We start from the raw sequence: 19985 nt of genomic DNA, 5'->3' as shown, positions 1-19985 counted from the left end.
CGCCCACATCCTGGGAGGTGGGGCGGAGCACGAAGGGGGCGGAGCCGGGGAACGTTTGAAGCGTGCAGTTCTAGTCACCTTACGTGATGAATTTGTCATTCCTTATTTAATTTTTTTTTTCCATATTCAAGTTATGTTTTTTCCTGTCGTTCTTTTAATTTAAAAATCAGCTCCTGGGGTGCCTGGCTGCTCAATCGGTGGAGCGTCCCACTTGATATCGGGGTCGTGAGTTAAGGCCCCACATCGGGCGTAAAGCTTACTTAAAAAAAAATAATATTATAAATAAAAATCAGCGCCATTGTGCCCACTGAGCCCTGGCCTAGCCGAGTTTCCAGTTCGGTGGAGCTGACTCCTTACTGAGACCTTTTCTTTCATCTATGGACTCAGGCTGTTGGGAGCCTAAGGAAGGGTGTTGCAGACTCTGCCTGGGAGATGCCTGTGGAAAGGTTTCCTAGGAGAAGTGAGTATTGGAGCTGGGTTTCGAAGGGTGGATAGGAGTTTGTTAGGTGGGAAAAGATATTTCTGGTCGAGGGAGGAGAACGGGCAGAGAGATGGAGGTAGGAAGGCTCCCGGTAACGTTTGGGACCTCTCTTTACCTGCCAGTCGTCTCAAGGCGAATTCTTTTTCATCTTTCGGCTCAAATGCCACCTTCTTAGAATTGTCCCCAGAGTCTAGAACTGTGCCTGGTACACAGTAGGTGCTTATTAACTACACTTTGCAGCAAGAGGTGACAAGGGAGGGAGGTTAAGAGCTGAGGGCTGTAGAGGCAGCTGCCCCACCCGCAAAACTGGCTCAACCCCTGACGTGCTGTGTGATCTTAGGTCATTGCTTTAACCCCTTTGAGCCTGAAGTTTCTCATCTGGAAAATGGCAGTGATCGAACCAATCTCAGGGAAGGATTTAAAGATACCTGCTGCAGTCGGGCTCTCTGCTGCTGGTGCGGAGCCTGCTTTGGATCCTCTGTCTCCCTGTCTCTGCCCCTCTGTATCAAAAATAAATAAACATTAAAAAAAGGGATACCTTCTGCTGATGCAGCATATTGAAGGCGCCTGACTTCAGATCTTGGCTCCATTACTTACTAGCTGTGTCCCTGAGCCTCAGTTTTCCATCTGTAAATAGGGATAATGATAATAACGAACATCCTAAGGCTGTTGTAAGGTCCTCAGAATGGGCATTCACTATCTTTTAAAAATATTTTTTAACATTTATTCATTTTTGAGAGACAGAGCGTGAGCAGGGGAGAGAGGGAGACACAGAATCCGAAGCAGGCTCCAGGCTCTGAGCTGTCAGCACAGAGCCCGATGCGGGGCTTGAACTCATGAGCCACATGATCATGACCTGTACCAAAGTCGGACTCTTAACCGACTGAGCCACCCAGGCGCCCCTGTATTCACTATTGATGGGTATTAATTATTGATGTGTTAGCCAGGAACCACAGGGGTGCAAGAAGTCCTCCCTTAGGAGGGGCCTTTTGAGGTGGGTTTTGACAGATAGATAGGAGTTCACCAGGCAGACAGTGCCTAAATGCTGGACCCTCAAATTGATGCTGGGTGCCATAGACAAGGGTACACTCTGTGTTCACACAAATCCTGGTCTCATGGGGACAGAGAACAGGACATGGGAAAGTGGAAAAGCTTAGAGGAGGCCTTGGAGGCACCCCTGGAAGAAGGCTTAGATCTAGGCCTCACTGACAGGGCTTGGGGGTCGGGGGTCAGTGTCCAGGCACTGGGAGTGACATTCCCCAGTGGGGACTGTGGAGGTAGTGGGCAGCATGGAATGTCCCAGTTTCTGCTATGAGTCAGGTAGGTGGCCCTGCCCAGCCAGTTCCCCTAGGGCCCAAGCGCCTGCCCTACCCTGGGGAGAAGGGTGAGCCATCAGGTGCTGCCGCCCCCGCAGTCCCTCCCCCCAAACTCCCCCCCCCTCCCGCCACTGCCTCCCTTTGCTTCACCGGCTCTACCTGTCCACAGATCAACTACTTTTCACCTCCTCTGTCCTTGTTTCCACCCTCTGTAATGTGTGTTCCAGCTTAACCTGTGTCCTGCGGTTATTTCTTCATTCAGCACCCTGAGAAAGCTCACCGAACCATATTCCTCCCTTGGCTCCCCGTCACCCTCGCTGACCTCTTCCCTCACTTGCCTCCAGCCTCCTGACCCACTTCGCTCTAGCAGTGACACTGGCCAGCTTTCTGTTCCTCAAACACACCAAGCCCCATCCAGGCACCTGGGCTTTGCTGGCATCCTCTTCCTGAATCCAGCTCCTTTTCAACCCACAGATCTCCCCCCAGATGTCACCTCCTTAGGGAAGCCTTCCCTGATTCCCCTTGCTAATCCCAGAGACACTCTGTGACCTTTGCTTCTTTAAATGGCTATCCAAAAACAATTACATCAGTTCTTTTGTTTTCCTGTTTATCATCTGTGGGAGGTGAGCTCCTTTGAAGCCAAAGGTCTTTTTCAGCTGTATGGTCCTTGGCACAGTATTTATGACACCCTTTTTTTTTTTAATTTTTTTAAAATTTTTTTTTTAACATTTATTTATTTTTGAGACAGAGAGAGACAGAGCATGAACAGGGAGGGGCAGAGACAGAGGGAGACACAGAATCTGAAACAGGCTCCAGGCTCCGAGCCGTCAGCACAGAGCCCGACGCGGGGCTCGAACTCACGGACCGTGATATCATGACCTGAGCTGAAGTCGGACGCTTAACCGACCAAGCCACCCAGGCGCCCCTATGACACCTTTTTATCAGGACTCACAAGGAGAGATGCATCTTATATAGTGTCTGAGCCCACAAAAATACAAAAGTTTCACGAAATGATATTTATCCTTATTTTGAGCAATCACCTTCTGGTATTTTCTAATTTTTCCTGTTCTAGTCTGTTTCATTTACATTGGAGTTTCTCAGCCTTGGGACTAGTGACATTCTAGGTCGGATAATTCTTTGTTTGGGGAAGGCCATCCTGTGTATTGTGGGATGTTGAGCCCCATCAGTGGCATTGACCCACTAGACGCCTGTGGCGCTCCCCCATCATAACAATCGAAATGTCTGAGACATTCCCAAGTGTCCTCCTGGAAGGAAGAATTGCTTGCCGTTGAAAATCACTGATTTTGGGGCGCCTGGGTGGCGGAGTCGGTTAAGCGTCCGACTTCAGCCAGGTCACGATCTCGCGGTCCGTGAGTTCGAGCCCCGCGTCAGGCTCTGGGCTGATGGCTCAGAGCCTGGAGCCTGTTTCTGATTCTGTGTCTCCCTCTCTCTCTGCCCCTCCCCCATTCGTGCTCTGTCTCTCTCTGTCCCAAAAATCAATAAAAAACGTTGAAAAAAAATTAAAAAAAAATCACTGACTTAATTTTTTTCAATTTTATTTATTTTGAGAGAGGGGGTGGAGCAGAGAGAGGGAGAGAGAGAATCCCAAGCAGGGTTCACACTCTGATCGCGGAGCCGATGTGGGGCTCTAACTCACAAATCATGAGATCATGACCTGAGCAGAAACCAAGAGTTGGACGCTTAACCAACTGAGCCACCTGAAAATCACTGATTTAAATTAAAGTGGAGAGTGACCCGAAATGCTGAAATGAAAAAAACAAAAACAAAAACAACTTTTGAACAGTTTCTGTCACATCGTAGGCACTCAGTTACTGTGTGACTTATTCCTCCTGACTTGTGAAATATGTTCTCAGTGAATGAGTCCATATAAGTAGGTGGTAAGGGAGTGAGGGATGGAGGGAGGGAGGAATGTTTTGACGCTTGGCTATAAAATCAGTCCGTCCCACTGGTTTTAGGTTATTACTCTGTGGTCAAAGAGAAGCTCTAAGTACTGTTACCTGTTCTTTGATGTATGCAAAACAGGCCTATTGAAATGGATAGAAGTCGAAAATTAAGAAAAGAAATGGAAAACCCAGGGCTGAAGAGGCCGTGGGTAGATGGATACCCCCATAAACAGCTGACACACAGACATTGCTACACTTCTCTGGAAAGCAAGTTGATACCCCATTTCCGACGCCCATAGTCCACTTCCAGTTACTCATTTGTAGGAAATGACCAAAGGTGAGCACCAAGATTTGGCCCAGGGTTGTTTATGGCCGAACTGTTTATAACTGTTCTGACTGTTGTTTCAGTTAGCTAGTGCTGCGTGACAAATCATCCCGTACACCTAGGGCTTTCAAACAGCCGTGGCTTATTCTCACAATTTGGGAATCTGGATTGGGCTCCTCTGATTGTCCTGTACACAGATCAGGGTTTGCTGGGGCTGGAATATCCACCGTGAACATCCTGAAGACACACATCTGGAGCCCCACCCCTGCCAGGGAGGCATCTCTTTCTCTCCATGTGGCTGCTTGGGCTTCCTCACAGTATGGTGGTCTTTGGGTCTCACCTGACAGCTGGCTCCCAAGAGAGGAAGCAGAATTTACCTGTCTTCTTCTTTAAAAAAAAAAAAAAAAAAAAAAAAAAGTTTATTTATTTATTTATTTTGGAGAGGGTTGGGGGAAGGGCAGGGAGAGGGAGAGGGAGACAGAGAATCTCAAGCAGGCTCCACGTTGTCAGCACAGAGCCCGACGCGCGGCTCAGTTTCACTAACCGGAGATCATGACCTGAGCTGAGATCCAGAGTCAGATGCTTAACCACCTGAGCCTCCCAGGCGCCCCTGAAGCTACCTGTCTTCTTAAAAGCTTGGCCCGCATATCACAAGGCAGCTCCTTTGCCACCGTCTGTCAGTCGGAGGAAGTCACATGGCCAAACCAAGATGCAAGGAGAAGGAAAGGGGAAATGACTCTTGGTGTGGGACGTGGCAGGGACGCACAGGATGGAAAGAATTGATGGTGGCCGTCTTTGGAGACAAGTCTAGCACGCTTACATTAGCAAAGAATTGGAAATGAGTGTCCAGAAAGAGGGGCTGATTAAATCATATAAAAAAATTTTTTTAATCATATAAAATTTTAAGTTACAACAATTATCAACAGTGCCTCCTCTGATCCAGGGTTTATTAGTTAGGCATGACTGTGAGTGCCAGTGACTTAGACAAGATAGAAATGTCTTTCCATCCAAGTGATAGTCTGGAGGTTGGCACTCGGGGTGGGCAGGGTGCCTCTGTACCATGGCGTCTCCAGAAGCCTTCTCCTCAGCCATTTCTAGGGCGGGGCTTTCCCTGTTTCAAAATCGAAATTGGGGCTTCAGCTGGCACATTTCCATTCCAAGAAGCTGGATGGAGGTTGAGAGGAAAAAAACAGGCAAAAGACGCATGTCAGTCTTTTTTTTTTTTTTTCATATAATTTATTGTCAAATTGGCTAACATACCGTGTGTAAAGTGTGCTCTTGGTTCTTGGGGGTAGATTCCCGTGGTTCATCGCTTCCCTACAACACCCAGTGCTCATCCAACAATGCCCTCCTCCGTGCCCATCACCCACTTTCCCCTCCCCCCACCCCCCCATCATTCCTCGGTTCTCTGTATTTAAGAGTCTCTTACGGTTTGCCTCCCTCCCTCTCTGTTTGTACCTATTTTTCCCCCTCCCCTCCCCCATGGTCTCCTGTTAAGTTTCTCAAGATCCACATAGGAGTGAAAACATATCATATCTGTCTTTTTCTGACCGATTTATCTCATTCAGCATAATACCCTCCAGTTCCATCCACGTTGTGCATGTCAATCAGTCTTGAAGGAGGGCCGCCACCCCCCCCTCCACTTTTTTTGGCTACATAGCATTCCATGGATTCCATTATGTATGTATATATACGTATATATATACACATATACGTATGTATATATAATATATATAAATATGTGTATATGTATATATATGCACACATGTAAATATATCAGCATAGGGGCACTTGGCTCCTATGAGGGTGGCTTAGTCGGTTAAGCGTCCAGCTCTTGATCTCAGCCCAGGGCATGATTTCACAGTTGGTGACTCTGAGCCCCGCATCAGGCTGATGGTGTGGCGCCTGCTTGGGATTCTGTCTCTCCTTCTCTCTGACCCTCCTCTGCTTGTATGCTCTCTCTTTCTCTCTCTTAAAGTAAGCATAAAAAAATTTAAATATATATATATGAGTATATATATTTACTATATATTATTCATATATAATTAATAAATCAATTATATTTAATTTTAATTATTAGATTAATTATTTTATAAGCATATATTATACAATAGAAATGTGAAATTATATATGATACAACTATAATTAATATATTAATGATTATACAATTAGCATGTATTATATATAATATTTAATATAGTCATTATATATATATTTAACCTGTTCCTTGCTGATGGATATCTTCACTGCGATGAAATACATTTTTCTCTTATCAGATTTGTCTTTTATGTTTTTTTAATGTTTACTTATTTGTTCTTGAAAGAGAGACAGAGTGTGAGCAGGGGAGGGGCAGAGAGAGGGGGAGACACAGAATCCGAAGCAGGCTCCAGGCTCCGAGCTGTGGGCACAGAGCCTGACGTGGAGCTCAGACTCAAAAACCGTGAGATCGTGACCTGAGCTGAAGTCGGACGTTCAACCGGACTGAGCCACCGGGGCGCCCCTCAGATTTATCTTTTAAAGAGACTCCAGCCTTGGAGACGCCTTCTTTACCCACACTCCCTCAGGAAGCCCCTTGGGGCTCTTGGCCTTAAATACCCATGTATCTGATGCTTCCTAGGTTCGTCTCTCCCACCCAGATATCTCTCCCAAGCTCCAGACCTCCCTCCCTCTCATCTCCCCTTGGATGTCTGATTAGGCACTGAAATGACACGTCTGAGAAGAACTACTGATCTTATCCCCCACCCAAAGCACTGCCCCTTCCACCTGCCCCTGCTTGGAGCTGTTCTTCATTTCTGTTGCTTCACGGCCCAGAAGCTGTTGGCTAATCCAGCGGGCTCAACCCTGCACATCTGCCCAGAGCTCAGCACCTCCCCCCTGGTTGGAACCGCCATCACCTCTTACCCAGACAGTTGTAGACATTACCTCCTCCTATGTATCCCAGCCCCCACTCCTGCGCCCTTGTAAATTCTGTTCCCTTCAGTGGCTGGAGGAATCGTTTTATTTTTTATTTTGGTTTTCTCTTTTAATGTGTATTTATTTATTTTGAGAGGGAGAGAGAGCATGAGCAGGGGAGGGGCAGAGAGAGAGAGAATCCCAAGCAGGCTCCGTGTCATCAGCACAGGAGCCCAACGCAGGGATCAATCTCCCGACAGTGAGACCACGACCTGAGCGAAAATCAAGAGTCAGAGGCTTAACCAACTGAGCCACCCCGGACACCCCCATCCCCGGCTTTTTTTTTTTTCCTTGATGCGTAACTTATGAGCATAGCACCTCCCTACTCAGAGTATGCTTTATGGACCAACAGTGTCAGCATCATCTGGAATCTTGTTCAAAATGCAGACTCCTAGGGGCGCCTGGCTGGCTCAGTCGGTAGAGTATGCAATTCTTGGTCTTGGGGTTGCGAGTTTGAGACTCATGTTAAGTGTAGGGATTACTTAAAAACCAAACCTTAAATAAAATGCAGACTCTTAGGGTCCATCCCAAACCTACTGAACAGGAACTTGCATTTTCACAAGATCCCCAGGTGATCCATATGCACACAGAAGCTTGAAAATGCTCCCATGTGATACATTTACTGCTTATTTTGTTTACTGTCTCCCCTGGTACAATGTAAGCCCTCTGGAGCAAGGGGTTTTCTCTATTTTTTTTTTTCACTGCTATACTTTCATCACCCAGAACAGTATTTGGCACATGGTAGATACTCAGCACACATTTATTGAATCAATGAAGGAATGGCTAATGGCTGGAGAATGGATTGTATGAGGCAATGGTCCAGACGGATGTGCCAGTCAGCATTGCTGGTTGAAAGCAACAGAAATTGTCTTAAGCACAAAGAGAATCTTGTAGATTACTGGAGGTTTTCCAGCATGGGTGAGAGTCTGGAATATCCACTTGGAAAAAATAGACAGAAGGATCCAGAGATTGAGCGTTAGGGACAATTGGCCGAGGAGGTCACAGCCACCTCTGGATGAGCACGAAGTTCCCACTCCCAAAAGAAATGCTTGGATGTTGGAAAGCAAAACAAACAAACAAGCCAATAAGATGAAAAGACATGATGAACATCTCCTACAAAGGGAGACCTGTGAGGGGATAGGTGTAGCCATTCAGAAGAGAAATGTGGCAGCTTGTGTGAGTAGAATGTAGAGGAGGAGATGGACTTATGAAGTGTTTGTAGGAGGAGGTAGAACAGACAGAGCTTGCAGATTGCAGACTAAATTGTCTTCTAAAAGTCATGCTTCTCCTTTGTAACAGTTATCTATTGCTGCATAACAAATTAACCCAGAATTTAGTAGCTGAAAACAATAACAATAGCTTTAAATATTATCCATAACTTGGGGCGTCTGGTTGGTTCTGTCAGTAGAGCATGAGACTCTTGATCTTGGGGTTGTGAGTTCGAGCCCCATATTGGGTGTAGAGATTACTTAAAATAAGATCTTTAAAAAACATTATCAGTAACAATAAACATTATCTCACATAATTTCTGTGGGTCAGGAATCTAGGGGCAACTTGGCTAAGTGTTGTCACTCGGGGTCTTTCATAATGGTGGCCTCAAAATGTCAACCAGAGCTGTAGTCCTATCCAAAGGCTTAACCAGAGTTGAAGGATCCCCTTCTAAGATTCCTCACTCACATGATTCATTCACAAGTTGGATGCTGGACAAACTGGATGTGTAGCTACACATGGACTTTTTGATTAATTGAATGTCCTTACAATATGGTGACTGGCCTCCCCCTAGAGCAAATGATCCAAGAGGGCAAAGTGGAAGCTATAATGTCTTATGCAACCTAGCTTTGCCAGGCACACATTGTCACTTTCAAGGTATTCTGATGGTCACACATGATTCCATGTGGGGCAGGGGACTCTGCAAGGGGATAATACCAAGAAGTGAGCATCATTGAAGGCCATCTTGGAGGGTGGTCACCATATCCTTCCACCCTGAGACTACATCTCCCAGCATTCCTTGCATCTGACGAGCCATTTGATGAGTTTTCATTAATGGACCCTGCAAGGAAACGATGTGTGACACTTCTATGCCAGGGCGCCTTGGAAGCAACTGTGACTTCTCCACTCTTAATCTCCTCCCACAGGCTCTTGCAACGAAATGAAGTGGCCTGATAAAGAGGGTGGAACCATAGAAGAAGCCCGGGAAGGGAGCCACCTGTCAATTAGGAACACTCCTTTTGGATTTGGATGAGTGAGCAACAAGGTTGCATCATATTTCAGTCATTAGACATTCTAAGGTTTGTTCATTGCAGCAGCTAGTTATTACCTAACTAATTCAGGAACGGATTGAATATGAATGACTGAATTCATTTTTATGGGTAAATAAGGTTCACATGTTTCTGGCTAGAGCCATTGGGTGCATGAAAGTGCCTTTTACAGAGACGGAGACATAGGTTTGGGGGGAAGATAATGAGCTAGTTTAGGGCAGGGTTTCTCCACTATAGCACTCTTGACATTTAGGTTCTGTGTGGTATGGGGTCATCCTGTGCATTGTAGCATAGTAGCTCAGTAGCATCCCTAGCCTCTATTCCCTAGACGCCAGTAGTGTTCCCCGATATGTCAGCCAAGAATGTCTCTAGACATTACTCAGTGTCCCCACTTGAGAGCCATTGGGTTACGACCTGGTAAGTTTGTGCAGCCCATAAATATCCAATTGGAGATTTCCAGGAAGCTGATGATTCTGTAATTCTGGCACCCAGGGAGTATGGAGCAGGTGAGATCTTCCCTCTCCCACCCCGTCCCAAGAATGGGTTGAAGTGAGAGAAGAGGAAGGAGGGCCGGCCAGTCAGAGAAGTAGGAGGGGGCCTGTGTGTGGGGAGGCAGCCACAGGTGCAAGGAAGATAATGGATCAAGTAGGGCAAGTCTGGCAGGGGCATAGTCTGTTGAGATCTGCCATCAGTTTCAGAAGCGTCAGATGCTTCGGGGAGCCGGTTTAGTGGAGAGGGGGGTCATTTAAATGGGGTGTCAGTCATAAAAATGATATTGTGTATTCATTTTGTTGACATGAAAAGACTTCCATGGTGTAACTTTAAAAAATTACTGGAGTTTAACATACACTCAGTAAAGTGCATACGTCTTAACTGTATAGGTCAATGAATTGTTTTTCACGTGGTCTACACCTGTGTCACCATTACCATGTTCAAGATCTAGAAAGTTCCTTCATGCCCCTTCTCACTCAGTATAGCCTGGACTGTCCAAGATACCACCATTTTTATCCCCTTGATGTAATATTGAAGGGGGAAAACAAGGAGGTTATTAGATAATGTGGACTCCATAATCCAAAGACCACAGCCCTGTACACTTCTGTTTTTCTCCCCTCTCCTTCCCTGTCCATCTTGTTTTAAAGTCAACTCTGTTGAAGTATATTTGTATAATAATATATACCCATTTTAAGTGTACAGTTTGATGAGTTTTGATAAAGCCGTGTAATGACTACTCCAGTCAACAGAGAGAACATTTCCCTGACCTCCAAAAGATCCCCTGGGTCCCTTTGTAATCAACCCCACCCCTTCCATCTTATCCCCAATCATTGGTCCAACTTTCCATCACTCTAGGTTAGATTTCCCTTAACTAGAATTTCATATATGTGGAATCACATAGTATATAGTCTTTGGTGACTGGATTCTTTCATTCCCCAATCATTGGTCCAATGATAGCTCACTGCATTTGGTATTCCTATCCAAACAATCCTTTAACTATGCCAGAACCTATAATCCGTGGACCCTTTCCTCCCTTTCCCCTGTCCCCTCACTCGGTTTAGAGCCATGGTCTTCCGTTACAATCGCTCCTTGACATATGTCCTCAACTCCCTCGTCTGCCTCTTCCTTCATCACATTTACGTGGTCAGACTTGGCCTGATTAAAGCCAGCCCTGCGTATACTCCTCACCTGCACCTGGGAAGCCTCATACACAGCCATGCCAACTGGTCTCCCTTGAGATTTTGACCACCAATTTCCTGCCCAGCAGTCCTATGTGTCCTGGTCCATTCACTTATCCACTCTCTCGTATGGTAACATCTCACCTTTCCTTCTCCCCTCAAGTCTTCCCCTTCCTCCTGAACCTCAGTTCTTGACATTGCCTCCTATCTTCTGCAAAAACAAAGCCACAGAAGGGGACTTCCACAGCACATAGGCTGCCAACATTGCCTTCTTTCTTGTTATCATGACTCCCAGGCTCCGAGCCAAGGCCAACTCTCCCTACCTACATACTGGATTCCATTCCACCCAAGGTCATCACTCTTCTTAAGTGTCTACTTCCTTTTACTACATCAGATGTTGCTTCTTTTCTTGATTATTCCCATTAGCTTATAAACATGTACTAATAGCTCCCATCTTTAAAAAAGGTAGATGCATGATCCCACATTGTCCTCCAGTTATTACCCATTTATTCATTCTCCTTTACAGAAAAAAAAAAACCAACTTTTAAGAGTTGGATCTCCTCTTGGTTTCTACTCCTCTTTTCATTGTCTCTTGAGCCCACTCTAATTGGGCTTCCCCCTCATGACTCCACTGAGACACCAGCTGTCAGTCAAAGTCATTAGTGGCTTCTAGATGGCCACATTCAAAGACCAGTTTCAATAGCTAAATTCAAAGGTCACACAAGGGAAAATAGAAAATGCTTTGAGATGAATGGAAATGAAGACATAACATCAAAACGTATTGGGGTGCAACTAAAGCAGGGCTTAGAGAAAGATTTATAGCTGTATATGCCTATATTAAAAAAGAAGAAAGATTGGGGTGACTTAGTGGCTCAGTCAGTTAAGCATCTGACTTTGGCTCAGGTCATGATCTCATGGTTCATGAGTTCGAGCCCATGTGAGGCTCTGTGCTGACAGCTCAGAGCCTGGAGTCTGCTTTGGATTCTGTGTCTCCCTCTCTCTCTGCCCCTCCCCTGCTTGCACTCTGTCTCTGTCTCTCTTTCTCTCAAAAGTAAGTATTAAGAACATTTAAAAAAGAAGAAATTTTTAAAAATAAGAAATCAATGACCTAAAGTTACAACAAATTCAATGGTCAATCATCATTTCCTTGTGTTGTTTGTCTTAGTAGCAGCTTTTGACACAGTTTATCACTTCTTCTTTTTAAAATTTTATTATTTTTTTAAGCAGAGAACAAAGAACTTTATTCAATCACCTAAAATAGCCATTGTTAAAATTTCAAAAAATAAATAGAATTATACTGTTTTAAATCTTATTTTTTGGGGGCACCTGGGTGGCTCAGTTGGTTAAGTGACCGACTTCGGCTCAGGTCATGATCTCATGGTTTGTGGGTTCGAGCCGTGCATTGGGCTCTGTGCTGAACACTTGCTCAGAACCTGGACCCTGCTTCAGATTCTGTGTCTCCTTCTCTCTCTGCCCCTCCCCCTCTTGTGCTCTGTCTCACTCTGTCTCTCAAAAATAATGTTAAAAATTTTTTTAATCTTATTTTTTCATTAGAGTAGTTTTGATTTTGTTTATGACATTGTTACTCTTCCATAGTATTTTATTTATTTGTTTATTTATTTATTTAATTTATTTTTTAATTTACATCCAAGTTAGTTAGCATATAGTGCAACAGTGATTTCAGGAGTAGATTCCTTAATGCCCCTTACCCATTTAGCCCATCCCCCCTCCCACAACCCCTCCAGTAACCCTCTGTTTGTTCTCCATATTTAAGAGTCTCTTATGTTTTGTCCTCCTCTCTGTTTTTATATTGTTTTTGCTTCCCTTTTCCTATGTTCATCTGTTTTGTATCTTAAAGTCCTCGTGAGTGAAGTCCTATGATATTTGTCTTTCTCTGACTAATTTTGCTTAGCATAATACCCTCTAGTTCCATCCACATAGTTGCAAATGGCAAGATTTCATTCTTTTTGATTGCTGAGTAATACTCCATCTCTCTCACACACACACACACACACACACACACACCCCACATCTTCTTTATCCATCCATCCATCGATGGACATTGGGGCTCTTTCCATACTTTGGCTATTGTTGATAGTGCTGCTATAAACATGGGGGTGCACGTGCCCCTTCGAAACAGCCCACCTGTATCCTGTGGATAAATACCTGGTAGTGCAATTGCTGGGTCATAGGGTAGTTCTATTTTCAGGTTTTGAGGAACTTCCATACTGTTTTCCAGAGTGACTGCACCAGCTTGCATTCCCACCAACAATGCAAAAGAGATCCTCTTTCTCCTCATCCTCACCAACATCTGTTGTTGCCTGAGTTGTTACTGTTAGCCATTCTGACAGGTGTGAGGTGGTATCTCATGGTGGTTTTGATTTGTGTTTCCCTGATGATGAGTGATGTTGAGCATTTTTTCATGTGTCTGTCAGTCATCTGGATGTCTTTGGAAAAGTGTCTATTCATGTCTCTTGGCCATTTCTTCACTGGATTGGTTGTTTTTTGGGTGTTGAGTTTGATAAGTTATTTATAGATTTTGGATACTAACCCTTGATCTGATATGTTGTTTGCAAATATCTTCTCCCATTCCACCAGTTGCCTTTTAGTTTCGCCAATTGTTTCCTTCGCTGTGCAGAAGCTTTTTATAATAGTAGTTCATTTTTGCTTTGGTTTCCCTTGCCTCTGGAGACGTGTTGAGTAAGAAGTTGCTGCGGCCAAAGTCAAAGAGATTTTTGCCTGCTTTCTCCTTGAGGATTTTGATGGCTTCCTGTCTTACGCTTAGGTCTTTCATCCATGTTGAGTTTATTTTTGTGTCTGGTGTGAGAAAGTGGTCCAGGTTCATTCTTCTGCATGTCGCTGTCCAGTTTTCCCAGCACCATTTGCTGAAGAGACTGTCTTTATTCCATTGGATATTCTTTCCTGCTCTGTCAAAGGCTAGTTGGCCATACGTTTGTGGGTCCATTTCTGGGTTCTGTATTCTGTTCCATTGATCTGAGTGTCTGTTCTTGTGCCAGTACCATACTGTCTTGATGATCATAGCTTTGTAACACAGCTTGAAGTCCGCACTTCCTCTTTTTTTAAATTGCAGTAAAATATATATAACATGAAAGTTACCATTTTAACCATTTAAAATTTTTTAATGTTTATTATTATTTTTTATATTAGAGAGAGAGAGAGAGAGAGAGAGAGAGAGCAGGGGAGGGGCAGAGAGACAGAGACAGATACAGAATCTGAAGCAAGCTCTAGGCTGTGAGCTGTGAGCTATCAGCATAAAGCCCAACCTGGGGCTTGAACTCACGAGCAGTGAGACCATGACCTGAGCGGAAGTCGGATGCTTAACCGGCTGAGCCACCCAGGTGCCCCTCATTTTATCCGTTTTTAAGTGTACAGTCTATGGCATTAAGTACACTGACATCATTGTGTAACCATCCCCACCACATTTCGTTTATTCATCTGTTGATGGACACTGGGACTGCTGCATCTTTTGGGTTATTGTGAATCATGTTGCTGTGAACATGGGTGTGCAAATGTCTTTGAGACCCTGCTTTCAGTTCTTTTGGATAAGTAGGAGTGAAGTTGCTCTGCATCATGGAGGAATTCTAATTTTAGCCTTTTTGAGGCAAACCATTTGGGGCACCAGGACGAGCAACCCTCCCCGCTTTCCTGGGGCTTTTCTCAACACAGGGGATCTTCGCTGTCAAAAGTGGGAAAGCCCCGATCAGTTGAGGCTGGGTTGGCCACCCTACCGGGAACATTTTGTCCTGCTCTGCACTCCGGGCAGCACTATCTCAACCCACCAAGTCAGTTTCGAGATGGAAACCCAAAATCTTCATGGGTTTCCTGGAGCTGCCAGAGCACCACAGACCGGGGGGTTTACACAACAGAACTGCATGGTCTCACGGTTCTGGAGGCTGGAAGTCTGGGATCAAAGTGTCAGTAGGGCCGTGCTCCCTCTGGAACCTGTAGGGGCACATTCTTCCTTGCTTGTCCCAGCTTCTGGTGGGGTTTTTTGGCCATCGATGGTCTTGCTTGGCTTGTAGACCCATCCTGTCCCCACATGACATGCTCCCTGTGTCCTTTCATGGTCTCCTCCCTTTCTGTGGGTTTCTGTCCAAATTTCCTCTTTTTCTAAGGATGCCATATGGATTATGGCCCGTCCTGATGACTTCATCTTAACCTCATCACCTCTGTAACGACCTCGTCTCCAAATAAGGTCACATTCCAAGGTCCTGGGGAGTTGCGACTTCAACATACTTTTTTTTTTTTTTGTATAATCGGTATAATCTGATCCATAACTTAGACTTTGGGGGGGGGGTTCTCCTCCCTCCCTTTGAAAGAGAAGGAACAGGCAGAGTTTCTCCCCTTGGACCACAGTGATCTTGGCTGTGATGTTGGAGAGAAACGTTGAATTTCAGGGCTAAACTTGCAAGCCTAAATCCTCTGAACCTTAAAATCTGGCAGAAATCCCAGTTGGCAATATGTCTCCCAAAGTGTCAGTATTCCCCTACAGGTGAATACCAGGAGAAAAAGCAAAAGGTGAGCCTCAGAATAACCATCGAGGGTTATTGGATCTCAGAAGTGGAGGTACATTTTGTGAAACTCTCTTATGGGAGGGAGGAAGAAGGTGAGGGGTCTGGTGAAGGAAAAGCTTCCAAAATGGGGTTGTCAGATTGAGCAAATAAAAATCCAGGAGGCCCATTTAAATTTGAATTTCAGATGCACGAGGAATACTTTTTCAGCAGCTTCAGTCCATCCCACGCAATATTGAGGACACACTTGTGCTAAAAATTATCCATGGTTTGCCTTATCTGAAATTCAAATGTAACTGGGTGTCCTGTATTTTATCTGACAATGCTTCTGCAAATAAGTAATGGAGTTAAGCCACATTAGAAGGCAGTGGTGATGGATTTCTTGAAGCCTTGAGGCCACTTGGGGATGTGTCGGAAGCAGGAACAGTTCACATGGCCCTGAGGATGGCTTCTAATGGGGCTTAATGATATCTTCCCTTTGTTGTCCTGGAGTATTGGGATGTAAACAGGAAGGAGACACACTGACCCCAATGAAAACCCGTGTGGGGCTCTTAGTGGATACATAGTCTCCCCTGATCCTCCCACTGAGATGACCACCCTTCTGGATTTGGTATTCACGATCCCTTTGCTTTTTTTTTTTTTAAGACATTTAAAAAAATCATATATACCTGTCTCCCTAAACCCAAGGCAATATTAAAGATAGTTACCGGATCTTAACCCATTAGCTGCTGGGTCGTGAAGAAGTCTGTAGGGTCATAGGGACAAAGTCAGGGTGGGCGGGGATCCACCGGAGTGAGGGAGCCTTGAAGCAGCAGCTAGGTACCAACCAATACTGCAATATTTTATTTTATTAAAAAAATTTTTTTTAACGTTTATTTATTTTGGGGACAGAGAGAGACAGAGCATGAACGGGGGAGGGGCAGAGAGAGAGGGAGACACAGAATCAGAAGCAGGCCCCGGGCTCTGAGCCATCAGCCCAGAGCCCCACGCGGGGCTCGAACTCACGGACCGCGAGATCGTGACCTGAGCTGAAGTCGGACGCCCAACCGACTGAGCCACCCAGGTGCCCCCCAATACTGCAATATTTTAACAACAGATACATCCATACACGTGTGTGAGGCTAGCTAGCAGCCCCACCCTAAATATCATTTATTTAATGTAGCCTGGTTTTTGCCATTCTATGAATAGATGTACTGCCTTGTGACATTTTTTTTGGTCCAGCATTATCTTGTTGGGAGTCACTCATGTGGATGCATGTCCCTGCTGTTCACTTATGTGTATTCCACTGAATGAAAATGCCATCGTTCATTTATCGAGACTGCCTTTTGTGAGTATTCAGACTTCAAGGGTTTCAAGCAGCTCTGAATAATCATGTGCACGAGTCCTGAGTCCATGTGCGAGAGTTTCTCCGAGGAATGTGAACCCAGGAGGGACGTTCCCAATCACAGGGTATGTTCGTTTGCAGCTTTGCTGGATGTGGCAGAGGCAGCCTGCTCCGTGACAAAGATTCAGGCACGCTTTCCACAGGGTAGAATTTTCGCAGAGGAGCCACTGCTCTGCCAGAAACTACATTTCCCAGCTCCCCTTGCGTCTGGTTGAGGTCACGTGGACTCACTGTGACCAATAGGAAGTATGCTAAAGTGAGGGGAATCCTCCTGGGCTGAGGCCGTTGAGAATCCAACATGTCTTCCATAGGCTCTCTTTTTCCTACTTGGGGGGCGGGGGGCACCCTGAAAACTTCATGCTGGGGATGGAAGTCACATGGTGTGGGGATGGAACATCACAAGATGGAAGGAGCCTGGGCCACTTGACAGACCGGCAGACGGACAGACAGACAGCCTTCCGGGGCAGAGGCACACAACGTACTTTATGTCTTAAGACGTTGAGATTTGATGTATTGCCTTATTCTAGAAATTGGCCTGGTCTGCTCAATAACACACTAGGCAATGTCATATTGTTTTCCAAAGTGGTTGACCATCTCACATTTCCACCAGTCAGGGATAAGAGGATGCTTTCCCCATCCTCATTATTGATGAGCCAACATATTTTTGGCTTTTGATGAGCCAACATATTTTTTTTTCTTTTTCTTTTGAAATATTTCTGTTGCAACAGAAAAATGGCAAGAATACATTGAACCCTGTACCTTTCACCCAAATTCCCCAATCACTTACATTTTGCCATATTCTCTCCCTCCCCCCTTCCTTCTCTCATCTCTCCCCCCATTTTTGCTATTTCAGGGCAAGTTGTGGACATCATGTCCCTTCACCCTTAAATATTGAAGGATGTGTCTCCTAACAACTAGGACACTCTCATACATAACTGCAACTCATGTATCAAATTCAAAAATCGTATTGTCATACAATACTATTTCAACATACAGTCAATATTCAAATTTCACCAATTGTTCAATCACATCCTTTACAACCCTGGGAATTTCCACATTTTAAACTTTGTCCAGCTGTATCTGCAGCCATTATTTACTTAAACGTTGTTTTCAAACGAACTCATTTTTCAAAAGTGTTAATACACACATTTATTCCCAAAGGCAATTCTACAGTGCTGCCCTAAATGGAGAGCTAGAAAAGTAGATCAACTAGAAAGCAGTAAATAGAAAGCAAGATAAATAGAAAGCAACAATATAGGTCTGTTTATTATCTGGATTTTGGTGGTGGTTTCAAAGGTGTGTGCATATGTCCAGATGTATTGAATGAGAATACTTTAAACATACGAAGTTTATTCTATGTCAATTACACCTCAATAAAGCTGTCTAAAAATCAATACCGAGAAGCCAAAAGGTGAAATTCTAGCCCAGAAGGGGAGACCAGGAATTGATAGAGAGGCTCTGAAGGTACCGGAACACCCAACGGAGGCTTTCTCATTGACCAAAAACAGCCGGGAAGAGAAATCAAGAGACTGACTTTCTCACAATAGGATCCAACGCTATTTAAGACCATAAAGCGGTCCCCACCCTTTGAGAAACGGTGTCCCCTCATTGTGTGTGACTCTGGGAGAGATCACTTGAACTTCTGAGAGCCTCTGTTTTCTCCTCCATAAGACCACCCCATGAGGCGAGGTGGGGGGTGGTGTCTTGGCGACTAAGCTACAGAAACAGTTTTACTTCCATATCCTGGGGCAATGAAAGGAGATAATGGTAGCATAGTGCTTGGTACTTCCTGACAACATCATTAGTCCAGTCCCATCCAGTGGAAATCTTACGTGAGCCACATATGGGACTTACAGGTTTTTTTCATTATATTTTTTATTTATTTTATTTAAATCCAGGTTAGTTAACATATAGTGTAATAATGATTTCAGCAATAGAATTTAGTGATTCATCACTTACATATAACACCCAGTGCTCATCCCAGCAAGTGCCCACCTTAATACCCATCACCCATTTAGCCCATCCCCCCCTCCCCTCCCGTCCAGCAACCCTCAATTTCTTCTCTGTATTTAAGAGTCTCGTATGCTTTGCCTCCCTCTCTGTTTTTATCTTATTTTTCCTTCCCTTCCCCTTTGTTCACCTGTTTTGTTTCTTAAATTCCACATATGAGTGAAATCATATGATGTTTGTCTTTCTCTGACTTATTTCACTTAGCATAATACGCTCTAGTTCCATCCACATTGTTGCCAATGGCAAGACATCATTAATTATTTTAAATGTTTATTCATTTTTTTTTTTTGAGAGAGAGAGAGAGAGACAGAATGTGAGTGGGGTAGGGGCAGAGAGAGACAGGGAGACACAGAATCTAAAGCAGGCTTCAGGCTCTGAGCTGTCAGTGCAGAGCATGATGTGGGCTCAAACTCACGAACCGTGGGATCATGACCTGAGCTGAAGTTGGACGCTCAATGACTGAGCCACCCGGGTGCCCCAAGACTTCATTCTTTTTGATTGCTGAGTAATATTCCATTGTATATACATATACCACATCCTTTTTTTTTTTTAACATTTTTATTTATTTTTGGGACAGAGAGAGACAGAGCATGAACGGGGGAGGGGCAGAGAGAGAGGGAGACACAGAATCGGAAACAGGCTCCAGGCTCCGAGCCATCAGCCCAGAGCCTGACGCGGGGCTCGAACTCACGGACTGCAAGATCGTGACCTGGCTGAAGTCGGACGCTCAACCGACTGCGCCCCCCAGGCGCCCCCCACATCCTTTTTATCCATTCATCAGTCAATGGACATTTGGGCTCTTTCCATACTTTGGCTATTGTCAATAACACTGCTATAAACATTGGGGTGCATGTGCCCCTTCAAATCAGCATTTTTTTTTTATCCTTTGGATAAATACCTAGTAGTGCAATTGCTGGGTCTTAAGGTAGTTCTATTTTTTTAATCAAAAACTAAAAAAAAATTTTTTTTCAACGTTTATTTATTTTTGGGACAGAGAGAGACAGAGCATGAACGGGGGAGGGGCAGAGAGAGAGGGAGACACAGAATCGGAAACAGGCTCCAGGCTCTGAGCCATCAGCCCAGAGCCTGACGCGGGGCTCGAACTCCTGGACCGCGAGATCGTGACCTGGCTGAAGTCGGACGCTTAACCGAC

General features: G+C 44.9%; 1 protein-coding gene across 1 annotated transcript in view; it reads left to right on the top strand.

Moving 5' to 3' along the window:
* The first annotated feature begins 82 nt into the window (after window positions 1-82).
* ACER1 (alkaline ceramidase 1) overlaps window positions 83-19985 on the top strand; it is a 45805-nt gene continuing 25902 nt past the window's right edge. The window contains exon 1 of the mRNA XM_043586359.1: window positions 83-460. The gene's annotated coding sequence lies outside the window, so the exon portion shown is untranslated. The remainder of the gene's footprint in view (window positions 461-19985) is intronic.

Source organism: Prionailurus bengalensis, chromosome A2, assembly GCF_016509475.1.
Source record: "Prionailurus bengalensis isolate Pbe53 chromosome A2, Fcat_Pben_1.1_paternal_pri, whole genome shotgun sequence".
NCBI classification, from domain to species: Eukaryota; Metazoa; Chordata; class Mammalia; order Carnivora; family Felidae; genus Prionailurus; species Prionailurus bengalensis.
Note: the sequence above shows the minus strand (reverse complement) of the source record. Positions and strands in the feature narration are given on the sequence as shown.